The sequence below is a fragment of the Maylandia zebra genome, linkage group LG7, assembly GCF_041146795.1.
Source record: "Maylandia zebra isolate NMK-2024a linkage group LG7, Mzebra_GT3a, whole genome shotgun sequence".
NCBI classification, from domain to species: domain Eukaryota; kingdom Metazoa; phylum Chordata; class Actinopteri; order Cichliformes; family Cichlidae; genus Maylandia; species Maylandia zebra.
The window spans coordinates 61,880,157-61,893,322 of NC_135173.1; positions in this window are offsets into that span (position 1 = coordinate 61,880,157).

Here is a 13,166-nt window from a genome sequence, read left to right on the forward strand (position 1 = left end):
AGTTGGAAGTCCGTGTTGCTCGGCGACAGCCCCAAAACATCACTGCTCTCGAGAAGATCTGCATGGAGGAATGGGCCAAAATACCAGCTACTGTGTGTGCAAACCTGGTAAAAACCTATAGTAAACGTTTGACCTCTGTTATTGCCAACAAAGGTTATGTTACAAAGTATTGAGTTGTATTTTTGTTATTGACCAAATACTTATTTTCCACCCTGATTTACGAATAAATTCTTTACAAATCCTACCATGTGGATTCATGGATTATTTTTTCACATTCTGTCTCTCACAGTTGAAGTGTACCTCTGGTGCAAATTACTGACCTCTGTCATCATTTTAGGTGGGGGAACTTGCACAATCGGTGGCTGACTAAATACTTTTTTGCCCCACTGTATAGGTGTACACATCAATAATTTTTAAACTTTCACATACGCTCACATATAATAATATCAAAATGCATTAAAATGGTTTAGTGATGGCATAGTCTGACATTATTTTATTTATTAAATTTCAGTTCAATTTTATTTATATAACACCAAATCACAAGAGCAGTCACCTCAAGATGCTTTATGAGTAAGCACTGGGCGACAGTGGGAAAGATGGCTCCCTTTTAACAGGGTAACTCCACCATTCCTCACTGTGTTACTGGAGGCCAAGCTAAGTACGCATCTGGTTATGAGATCCAGATCCCACAAACAACAGAAAATAAATTTTGATTTGAGCTCTCGATTTTTGCTGCATTGCCCAAAATAAGCAAGAAGACTTTAGCTGATAAATAAGTTTTAGGGGGGGTTTCAAGGATTCAGCGAACACCTCCAGACTTGGAGATAAAGACTCTTCTCTTGTGATTCTCAAAGACTGGATTGAACTCATTTTACACTAGAAGCACAATCTGTGCTGTAGCCTGCTCTGCTCCAGTATCTTAGGACATTACCACATGTCAGTCACCGTACAAAGTTGTTCTTACTGACCACCTTTATCCTACTGTAACAGATTCTTGTTCTAATGGCAGTAATCTTTTTCTGGATGATGATTCCCATGAACAAATCCATTCATGCTCATCAGATCACAGCAGAGTTTAACAGCTATTGGAGCAAGGTGTTAGACATCCTCTCACCAACAACTGGTTGCAGGTGATGGCTGGCCCTCCCTGAGCCTGGTCCTGCCAGAGGTTTCTTACTGCTATTCCTTCCTTTATTATTGCAGGCTCTTTACCTTACAGCATAAAGTGCTTTGAGGTGAGTGTTTTTATAATTTGGTGCTTTATAAATAAAATTTGAATTGAATTGACGGTGCTGAGAATGAAGAATGTTGTTCAACCCTCACGCAGAGAAATGGAGAATTGCTGTGTAGGAGCTGGTCTCACAGCTGTAGCTCAGGAGGTAAGCAGTAAATGTACTCATCATAAGGTTGTTAGTCTTCCCTTTGTTTTTTCACTCACTAGTATTTATCTTCTTTATCTTTCTTCTTCTTCTTTATTCTTTATTTGTCACGTGCATAGTTATACAAGTATAACACACAGTGAAATGTAGCCTGACACGCTCCTCGACATGTGCAAAAATTGGGGGGGGGGTGGGTGTAGAGGATATCTGGATAAATATATGATAATTGCAAGTAATCCATACAGCACAAAGAAATCTTCATGTTTGTTTCAGCAGACTAACCACCAGAGGGCAGAAAAGACCGACAGCACTATAAACATTGGTTCTCATTTGTTAGGAATTACACCCTTTATTAGTCCAGTTTCAGTGGATATTTCTTGGTTTAAAAGCCAGTTTTACTAATTGTGTTTTTCATTTGTTACTAATCAAGTGTTTAAAGTCTTTGAATCCTTAAAAAGTATACATTTGATCTCTCCATGTACTCTGAGGCCTTATACAACTGAACTTAATATGACAGCGTGTGTGTGCAGATTAGAAAAGCCTGCGTACCTTCACCACTTCTCCCAGATCTCTAATGCAATCATAGATTGCTTTAACTCTGCATTTATTCACTTACCTGTAAATATACCTGTTTAATCTTTCCCAGTACTTAGCAAGTGGGTTTATGATTCTGCCGATCCATGACAGAAGACTCTGCCTAAAATTCTGCTTTGAAATACCCTAGGCACCACAAGTAAGCCAGCAGTCCTCTATTGTGGTGATACAATACTACAAGGTCATTAATGTCTGTCTATGAGGTCTGTCTGCAAACTGTTTGTTACCCTCAAGCTATAGCTGTCTGTGAACTTTGCCTGCTGACATACTCACTTTTACAAGCTGATATGCAGTGACCAAAGTGGGAACTTATCATGGGATTTTCATATGTGGCTAACACAAGAGAAGCACCTACCGTCTCTACACATCTCCTGCTGTGGAAACATCGACAGCCGCCCCTCCACTTAGTGCTCGGTCGCAGCTCACTGTAACACCACACTCTGGTCCGGTTTGGCCACCTCTGGAGGACATCCAGTCATCTCAGATATCTCCTGGCTCTGGCCGATGACATATGCCAAAGTCCCAATTGTGCTCTGCACCCTGCAACCCAGAGCCTGGTCCTGGTAAAGGACAGTAAGGAGCATACTAGGGAAACAAATCAACAAATTTGACCCACTGTAAAATGTTGATGTACCCTGCTTTCCAGTGCACAACCACCCAAATAACCAGTTAAGTTCTGGTCAGGTGTCTGCTCTAAAGCGGTTGATGCATCTGCCTCAGGGGTTACAGTTTGAGTACTGAAGAGGGGATGGCTGCCCGACAAGCCACTCCAACATCTCTCTTCATCCTGCCACTTCTTGTGATAGCCTGGTTGCCACTGGATTGGCTACTGCAGCTGTGTACCCTCTGCGCTCTCTCATCACTACACCTCTTGTCTGCCCTTTGTGGAGATAATTTCGCATAATTTCTCAACTGCACTGAACTTTTTAAACAAGATCGCCTTCAACAAATCCACTGGGGTTCAAGTATTCTGTCTGTAAACACTAAACCGGTTTATGCTTGACAATATTTTCACAGACCGGCCTTTAGGGTGTTGCGGATAAATACAACAAAATAAAACTAGTAACGGTACCGAAAAAAAGAAGATTTATTCATAACACACGTGAAAAGACCCAGGAAAATTGGGTTAACGATAAAAACGATAACAACGCTGAAAACCCTGAAAACCATACATTTCACACCTGAGCCTCAACTCTCGCCACCCGGTACCAAACGACTCACGGACCAATAGATAGTAGAATAATACTTTTCTTCTCTCCAGCCATTTCTTTGGATGTTTGGCCCGTTTCAACTTTCTGAGGAAGAAGAGTTTCTGTTGTGCCTTCTTGTCTAGCTGGGGAATGTTAGTGTCAGCTGCACAGAGAGAGTGACTCCCCAACAACTTCTAAGCTTCTCCCCATCAACCTCCTCCAGCTGATCCAGCAGAACACCAATCACTTTGCTTTTATGGAAAGTAGGGGTGCAACGATACTCGTATCGATATTGAACCGTTCATACAGTGCTTTCGGTTTGGTACGCATATGTATCAAACAATACAAATTTTTACATTTATTTTATCAACTTTTCTTCTGACGATGCTGTCTGTGTTGAGAGCTCAGTGGATCTGCGTTTGACTACTCCGCCTAGGCTGCACTGTCGAGCGCATATCCACTGAGCGCAGCAAGCTAGCAAGACAGAAGCGAAGCTTGTTGCAACATGGCAAATTGAACCTCCCTCATTTAGATTTGGCGTTTGGAACTATTTTGGTCTTCATGTGAAGTATGACCCTGAAGGTAAGCGCGTCATGGACAAAAGTAAAACAGTATGTCGGATGTGCCACACAATGCCCAATTACATGGTGGGAACTACTGCGTTAGCGCAGTTAGCTTGTTAACGTGTTGTTGACACCGTCCAGTCCCACGCACGGGGCGATCCGCGGTAGCACGTTATTGGAGATTTGCTGTGTTGTGGCGTTAACGTCATTTCAAGTTAACGCTGACAGCACTAGTGGGAACACAATGAATATGACTGCACATTTACGCCGACATCATCCTAACCTTGTTGGAGGTACCGAACCCCACCAGTTTCATATGCACATTCACTGAACCCCTCTTTAGTGAAAAATAAAATATGATTTTTTTCAAATTCAATACATAGATACGTTTTTTATTCGTGCACAAAATGAGCCGTGCATGTCACGGTGGAGGCTCTGCCGAACCTCTGAGACCGACTCACCGAACCCCTAGGGTTCGATCGAACCCAGGTTAAGAACCACTAAACTAACCCTTCACTCATATTGCACTCGTACAGCATGACCTCTGAAAAGTTATGTTATCTGCAACTCTATTACAGGTACTGATATTTTCTTATCATCACTACTAGATCAGCGGTCCTCAACCTTTTTTGCGCCACGGACCGGTTTATGCCCGACAATATTTTCACGGACCGGCCTTTAATGTGTCGTGGATAAATACAACAAAATAAAACTAGTACCGCTACTGAAAAAAAGAAGATTTATTCATAACACACGTGAAAAGACCCAGGAAAACCGAGTTAACGATAAAAACGATAACAAAATAACGCTGTAAACCGATAAAAACCCTGAAAACCATACATTTCACACCTGAGCCTCAACTCTCGCGGCCCGGTACCAAACGACTCACGGACCGGTACCGGTCCGAGGCCCGGGGGTTGGGGACCGCTGTACTAGACAATACTTTAGTTGACAAATTGCATAACCACTTTTATACCACTAGCACATGTTTTTCAAGTCTCAAGGTCATCTTTACCAATTCCAGTGATTATAAGAAATATTGTTTATATTTTCCCTACAAGAGACAGTATTGCGCTCGATTGGGTCTACACAAATTTAATGAGAGTTTATGAGCCACATCTATCAGATAGTCATTTGTAATGAAAGATAAGAACATTTAAAATACAATAAGTTGAAGTAATGGTTAATGGGACATTTTTAAATTGGTGAATTGGGGCTGTGCCCCAGTTTGTTGTTGTGAAGAGAGCTTTCCATTAGGGGTGCAACGATACACAAAATTCACGGTTCGGTTCGATACTTTGGTGTCACGGTTCGATATTTTTTCGATACAAAAAAATGTTCATGCTTTTGTAATTTGTCATTTATTAAAATTATAAATAGATATTTTAACTCAAAAGTACAGTTTTTAAATTAAATGTTGCTGAAACAACAAAGTAATAAAAAAATAAATCTATCTGATTGAGCAATCACTCATCTTTGGAAAAGAGAGTTTATTACAGCGAAATGGCTCTTTCCAAAATAAAAGCTATACTATACGCTTCTTCTGGGCTATATTCTCAGCAGCATATTAAACATATCAGGTCCCCATAAGGAGAATCATGTGCTAACGGCTGTCTAAATGACTCGGCTAAAGTTTGTAGCATGCGTGCTTGTTGTTTTTGTCTGCTTCCACTTGTCTTTGCACTAGGATGATGTCGGCGTAAATGTGCAGTCATATTCATTGTGTTCCCACTAGTGCTGTCAGCGTTAACTTGAAATGACGTTAACGCCACACACGGCAAATCTCCGTTAACGAGCTACCGCGGATCGCCCCGTGCGTGGGACTGGACGGTGTCAACACGTTAACGAGCAAACTGCGCTAACGCAGTAGTTCCCACCCATGTAATTGAGCATTGCATGGCACATCCGACATACATGAAGACCAAAATAGTTCCAAACGCCAGATCTGAATGAGGGTGGGGAGGTTCAATTTGCCATGTTGCAACAAGCTTCGCTTCTGTCTTGCTAGCTTGCGCTGTGCTCAGTGGATATGCGCTCGACAGTGCAGCCTAGGCGGAGTAGTCTAACGCAGATCCACTGAGCTCTCAACACAGACAGCATCGTCAGAAGAAAAGTTGATAAAATAAATGTAAAAATTTGTATTGTTTGATACATATGCGTACCAAACCGAAAGCACTGTATGAACGGTTCAATATCGATACGAGTATCATTGCACCCCTACTTCCCATAAAAGCAAAGTGATTGGTGTTCTGCTGGATCAGCTGGAGGAGGTTGATGGGGAGAAGCTTAGAAGTTGTTGGGGAGTCACTCTCTCTGTGCAGCTGACACTAACATTCCCCAGCTAGACAAGAAGGCACAACAGAAACTCTTCTTCCTCAGAAAGTTGAAACAGGCCAAACATCCAAAGAAATGGCTGGAGAGAAGAAAAGTATTATTCTACTATCTATCGGTCCGTGAGTCGTTTGGTACTGGGTGGCGAGAGTTGAGGCTCAGGTGTGAAATGTATGGTTTTCAGGGTTTTCAGCGTTATTTTGTTATCGTTTTTATCGTTAACTCGATTTTCCTGGGTCTTTTCACGTGTGTTACGAATAAATCTTCTTTTTTTCGGTACCGGTACTAGTTTTATTTTGTTGTATTTATCCGCAACACCCTAAAGGCCGGTCCATGAAAATATTGTCAAGCATAAACCGGTCCGTGGCGCAAAAAAGGTTGGGGACCGCTGATCTAGCGTTGGGATGGACTCCATCTATGCCATCAGAATGAAGAAGAAGACACACAGTATCAACAACAATGTCTCCCAAATGGTCCAGGACAACAGGAACAACCTGGGCCGGGTCATGGGGGCAGCAGCCTAAGAGGAGAAGCCCAGACCTCCCTCTCCCTGGCCACCTCCTCAGCTTGTCCAAGGCATTCTCAGGCCAGTCATGATATATCTCTCCAGCATGTCCTGGGTCTGCCCCAGGGCCTCATCCCAGTGGGACATGCCCAGAACACCTCAACTGTTTCCATCTTTGAAAAGCAGAGATGAGATTCTGAGACCACTCAGAGAAGTGGTGGCTTCCACCAACCCAAATTTCCACATGGCAAAGAAACCTCAATACACACAATGCACATTATGGAACTGAGGACACTTTATCTATTTTTTATTTTATTTTTCTTTACATTTAAATTTATGTTTATTTTGTGTTTAATTAATTGCCTATTTTATTCAGTCTTTTTATTTTGTAATTTCTTTTAAATTTATTGTTATCATTACTTTTATCCTAAGATAAAGCGATTGTACTAGTATAATGACAATCAACAAATGATCATTCATTCAAATTTACTGTCCACTTTTGCGTAGTCAATTATTGTAAATTTAGGGAAATTGGAAGAAATAAACACTAAAACAATATAATAATACCCTAAGCCCAAAGATCAAACAGCCCACTTTGAGCAAGGACAGGCATCTGTTGCAATTGGTTAGTGGTGAGGGGAGGAAGACAGGACAAGACAGACTCAGACTGCACATCCTCCTCACGGTCACTTGGGAGGGCCTGCTGAGGGACAGCTAACCAGTGCTAAGCTACTTTGGCCAACACTGACCACCAAGATCTAGTTAGTTATAGGATTATTTTCAACAGTGTGGAGCCAGGACTCCAGTTTACAGAGCTTGGTTTTCAAAGCAATGAACAAGCTACAATTATTACAAGTACCATTAGCTCTAACATAGGGCAAAAAAAAAAAAATCTAAACAGACGACACCTGAGTAAATCATTTAACATACCCATACACTGCATATAAAAAGCAGAGGCAGACACATCATCCACTGGTTTGTAAAGTCCTGTTATGGAGCCTTGAGTTTCACCACAGCCTTGTTGGCGTGGATCTGACTGAGAAACCAGGGGGCAATGCAAATCATAAGTTAATGTCTTCCTTCAATCAAAATGCAGTCCCTACATTTAGCTCGTAGCTCGTGCGGTAGAGCAGGTCATCTACTAATCGGAAGGTTGGTGGTTCGATTCCTGGCTTCCCCCTAATCTGCATGCCAAAAATCCTTGGGCAAGATACTAACCCCATGTTGCTCTCCGATACATCCATTGGAGTGTGAATGTGTATGTTAGATAGGCACTAACACCTTAGAAAAAGTGCTTGTGTGATTGGGTGAATGAATTAGTTGTATAAAGCTCTTTGAGTGCTCAGATAGAGTAGAGGAGTGCTACATAAGAACCAGTCCATTTACCATTCCCTAAAGTGTACCTTGCTTCACTATTCTCTTGACTCTAAGCAAGTGATTCCTGCCCTCCAGGAAAACAATCATGAGCAATGATACTAACAATGTCTGTAAGGCATACACCATTAACAATGACATTTAAGGCACTGTTTAAAAAGTACATGCTTGCATTAACAACAGCCAATGTGTTATTGTACCTTGGCCCAGTTCAGTTCCTCTAAACAGGCCAAACCTTTTCCAATAAGCCAGTCACTGATTTCAGCAGCGGTAATATGGTAATATGAGCATATTTTATGCCACTGTTTATAGACCCAGATCAACGCCAGTAAATTTTGCATCAACATAACTACATATTAATGCTTGACATGTTTGCTGCTTGTGTGGCTGAATAAATTCTGCATCACAGCTTCAGTGTGAACTCTGTCTCCTTGTGTCTCATTTTGGCAGTCTGGCTTAGCTTGTTGGTCATCCGCAGGTGAGCAGGATTCTACAATAAAGGTCAAAGGTTCCAGTACGTTTCATACTTGAAGTAAGATAAATTCATTGGAAATAAAATGAGCCACTGTGCACATTAGCTCAAAGATTAAAACGTATGTTAGTCCATGTGGTAACCTTTTTGGGCAGGTTCAGAAGCAGTTTAAAACACACAGATCTCACCCAGCAAACCTCAGCTGTGTTTAGAAGTCATCAAGGACAGCCTGCCAATTGGCCAACAGCCCAGATTCCTGTCAAGCACTTTGCATGAATGTGTACACGAGTGCCTGGACTTCACTGTCTGCAACATACGCAACTTGCTAAAACACGCAGACACAGCAGAAAACAGGGCTTCATGTTTGTGTGCTGCACAATGAACAGACAGCTTAACCAAAGTTACACTTTAATTATTCATATTAGAAAGATGTCTGTTCAGAGGCATTGGACACAAGGTAACAAAGAGATCCTCCACTTAGTTGAGAGAAACCATCAGCTGTGCTGAGATCAGTGTAGCCACAAGATATTTTTTTCACATATCTGTATTTGCTACATCTTGCATGACTTTGTTGTGTGTGTGTTTTTTTTAATTTGGGGGGGACCAATTACACAGTAAGAGATTTGTAGGATTTGAGTTTCTTTATTTGCTTCTCATATTTAGGAGTATTTTGTGTTATTAGATTGATGCACATTTCTTTGTACTTTGTTTTTACCTGTGTTCTCTTAAACTGTGCTGAGCTGCCACACACTAAAACTGCAGCGCCAGAATCGTAATGTTGCACTTATACCTGTTTGTGCGTTTGAAAATGGTCTTAAAACAAACCCGTTTTCTTTTAAAGCAGTCCTGCCAGGCTAACTAACATGTGACTAAAGTTGGAATTATCTTCAGTACTTTCAATATAGTATACTGTTTTAGTCAGCCAGACACTGAAAAAGGCAACATTTCAAGTCAAATAACAAAGTAAGATTCATCTTTCATGGCAACACGATCAGGTCCTTTTAAAAATGTAAAGCCTATCTGTATGTCTGTCTCTTGGCACATGCCCTGCGTTGTCTCTGCCTGTGTTTCTTCATCCAGTTCAAACCAGTTTCTGTTTATCAGCCGGACAGAAGCCGCCTGTATAGCGGAAGCCAAAACACTATTCATGTGACCTCTCATCATTGTGTACTGGGTGGGTGGGGTTGTTTCGTGTGTGTGTGTGTGTGTGTGTGTGTGTGTGTGTGTGTGTGTGTGTGTGTGTGTGTGTGTGTGTGTGTGTGTGTGTGTGTGTGTGTTGTTATGTGAAAGTCTTGTGTAGTTAGATTCAAGGTAAAACTGAGTGAACAGAGGTGCAGCCCTCATACACAGTTTGTTTTTCACAGTAGATGAGGAAGAACAGCCTGTTCTAAGCATGCAGGAGCTCAAGACTGAAGACTCCTTCCCAAAAGGTGGTTGGCAAATCTTTAATTCTAAGTCAGAACTAGTTGGATCAGAATGAAGTTGAATTGTCGTAAAATATTATTATCCAAGGTGTGCTCTGCTTGTCTCCCAGTCACAGCTTGGATAGGTTCCAATCACCCTGTGACCTTGAGCTAGAAATTAGATATATGAGTGATATTTTATCAGAATTAAAATTGGTAGTGACCGAAAGAACGAGATCGCGGATACAAGCGGCAGAAATGAGCTTCCTCCGAAGGGTGGCTGGCCTCTCCCTTAGAGATAGGGTGAGAAGTTCGGCCATCCGGGAGGGGCTCAGAGTAGAGCAGCTGCTGCTCCACATCGAAAGGAGCCAGCTGAGGTGGTTCGGGCATCTGACAAGGATGCCCCCTGGGCGCCTCCTGGGTGAGGTGTTCCAGGCATGTCCCACCGGGAGGAGGCCCCGGGGCAGACCCAGGACACGCTGGAGAGATTATATCTCTCGGCTGGCCTGGGAACGCCTTGGTGTTCCCCCGGATAAGCTGGAGGAGGTGGCTGGGGAGAGGGAGGTCTGGGCCTCTTTGCTTAGGCTGCTGCCCCCGCGACCCGGCCCCGGACAAAGCGGATGAAGATGGATGGATGGATAAAGTTCTTGTTGTGCAATAAACCTTCTCTGTCACTGATGTAGGTGTTTCAGTGGCTGCATGGCTCTGTTCTAAGACCTTCCTGTGCTTTGAATCACAGATGTGGAAAGTGTTGGATGGGAGTGTTGCAACTCAAAAAAGTAATATATTCCACATTACTTGTGACTTTCCTTAAAATAAGTCAGCAATTACATAATTGCTTTTTGCACTACTCATTACATACACATATAGATTAAAACGCATTGTTACATAAATACCAGTGAATAATATTAACTATACACTGACACACAAATCCCTATCTTAATGAGGACACAAACATATGAGAACAAAACAAACAACAAAAAGCAAAAACGAAAACCTTAAACCAGTCCAAAGTGACTTTAAAGACTCTACAACAGTGGTTCTTAACCTTGTTGGAGGTACCGAACCCCACCAGTTTCATATGCGCATTTACTGAAGCCCTCTTTACTGAAAAATAAAATATGATTTTTTTCAAATTCAAGACATAGATATGTTTTTTACTGATGCACAAAATGAGCCGTGCATGTCACGGCGGAGGCTCTGCCGAACCCCTGAGACCGACTCACCAAACCCCTAGGGTTCGATCGAACCCAGGTTGAGAACCACTGCTCTACAAGAATAGGTGTTAGTAGTTTCAACGAAGCTGTGTCTGTCCTGGACAGAGCTTGCATTACAGCATCACACTCTTGTCTTTTGTGCAATAAAAATCAAGGTAATATCCTTAGCTACACTCCTCAAAAGCTGTAGACCCACTGTTTCTCCTCCCTGTGCAGGAACTGAAATCAGCTCATTGTACAGGGTGGGCCATTTATATGGATACACCGTAATAAAATGGGAATGGTTGGTGATATTAAAGTCCTATTTGTGGCACATTAGTATATGTGAGGGGGCAAACTCCTCAAGATGGGTGGTGACCATGGTGGCCATTTAGAAGTCGGCCATCTTGGATACAACTTTTGTTTTTTCAATAGGAAGAGGGCCATGTGACACATCAAACTTATTGGTAATGTCACAAGAAAAACAATGGTGTGCTTGGTTTCAACATAACATAACACACACACCTTTCTCTAGTATTTAACATTATAACAAGCTACACTGGATTAGATTAAAAGGCTGAAGGCTGAAGAATTGTAAAATACTATTACTCCTACAGTTAAATATCTACTATGTTCCCCCAAATTACTTCTTTTTAGCTGTTGCTGACTGCAGCTACAAGATGGCAGTACTGTCTTTACAGCACATGGATGCAAACAGGCAAGATGCTTTATGAGCGTGCTCTCTGAGATCAAAGGAGATCGCTTTACTTCGGTATGTTTTGTAATTCACACCTATTTTTAGATTTGACATATGTCCTGCATTACACTCAACACTGGTAACAGGTCGGCCAGACACAGCTGATCAGGCCCTTTGATTGTACTACATTGTTAGCATGCTTTTAAATGCTATCAAGTTGTCTTTCTTAGCATTGGTTTCTTATCTGTCGCCAAAGTCAAGTGGGCATTCTAAGAAGTGCAGCTCTGACCTTAAAAATTGACTGAGTTCATCATCTGAAATCCTGCTCTGCATGTTTTCAGCAGCTGACAGACAATCTTATCACTGCAGGCTGTGATACAGCAGCAAAAGTCATCAAAAGAATGTCAGCCAAAGGCTATGAGGTGTTTCTGTGGGGATTCCATGAGTTATTTCACACAGAATAAATGAGTGTTTACCCTCTACACACAAACACTCTATTTTTTCATGTAAGTAAGAGTGTACAACCAGCGTAAGACCAGTTTTTCAATTCAATTCAATTTAGTAACACAGCGCCAAATCACAACAACAGTCGCCTCAAGGTGCTTTATATTGTAAGGTTGACCCTACAATAATACATACAAGACTGTTTCTGAGAGAATGGAACAGAAAAGCATTCTCCAACATTTCTATTTACATCTTTTTCCCTGCGAAGCTATGCCACAGCTCGAGTGAAAACAGCATTAAGCAAAAGCTTGACTCTGTTTTTCCCTCCTTGCTGTTTGCCAGTGTGCAGTGGGGAACTAGGTCAGCAGCTCATGTGAGCTCTGTCCTACATCTGCTTTGCTACATCTCCAGCAGGCTGCTTGCTGGAGAGGAATCTTCAGCTGCAGTAACAAATCACAGGGTGTAACAAAGATTTTTACACAGTGGTGCTACCTCCCTTTTTTGTTTTTTGTTTCTATTAATGTGACACATTTTTGCATTTTACACCATTACTCAGTGATGAAGGCCTCTTCTCCTTAGCAGTGTTCTTTTAAACTCCTGAAATATATAAATAAGATAGCAGTAAGTATTTGTACTACCACTTGATAAAGAAGTCAAATCAACACAAGTTGGAGAGCTTTACCTCCAATGGAAGAGCCACACGCCACATTATTTTTCTTTAATAAAAGTTCTGAAACCAAGTCGTGACATGTACCTTTAAGCAGGTTACGTCTCCAAACAAAAGCAGGCTGAGATCAGGCAGAATTATCAAATTGCTGCACTTTGACTTGAGCATCTAGAACCAGAACGGTAAGTTACATGTGTCGAGAAAAGATAAGAAAACTTATTATTTACAATTAAACCAGAATTTAGGCATTATTGGTTGTCTACATGTCTGAATTTAAATAATAATTTTTTGTTATATTATTCTTATTTTTATTGTTTGAACTTCTTAAATGGTGAGCAGACATGCCTCCTC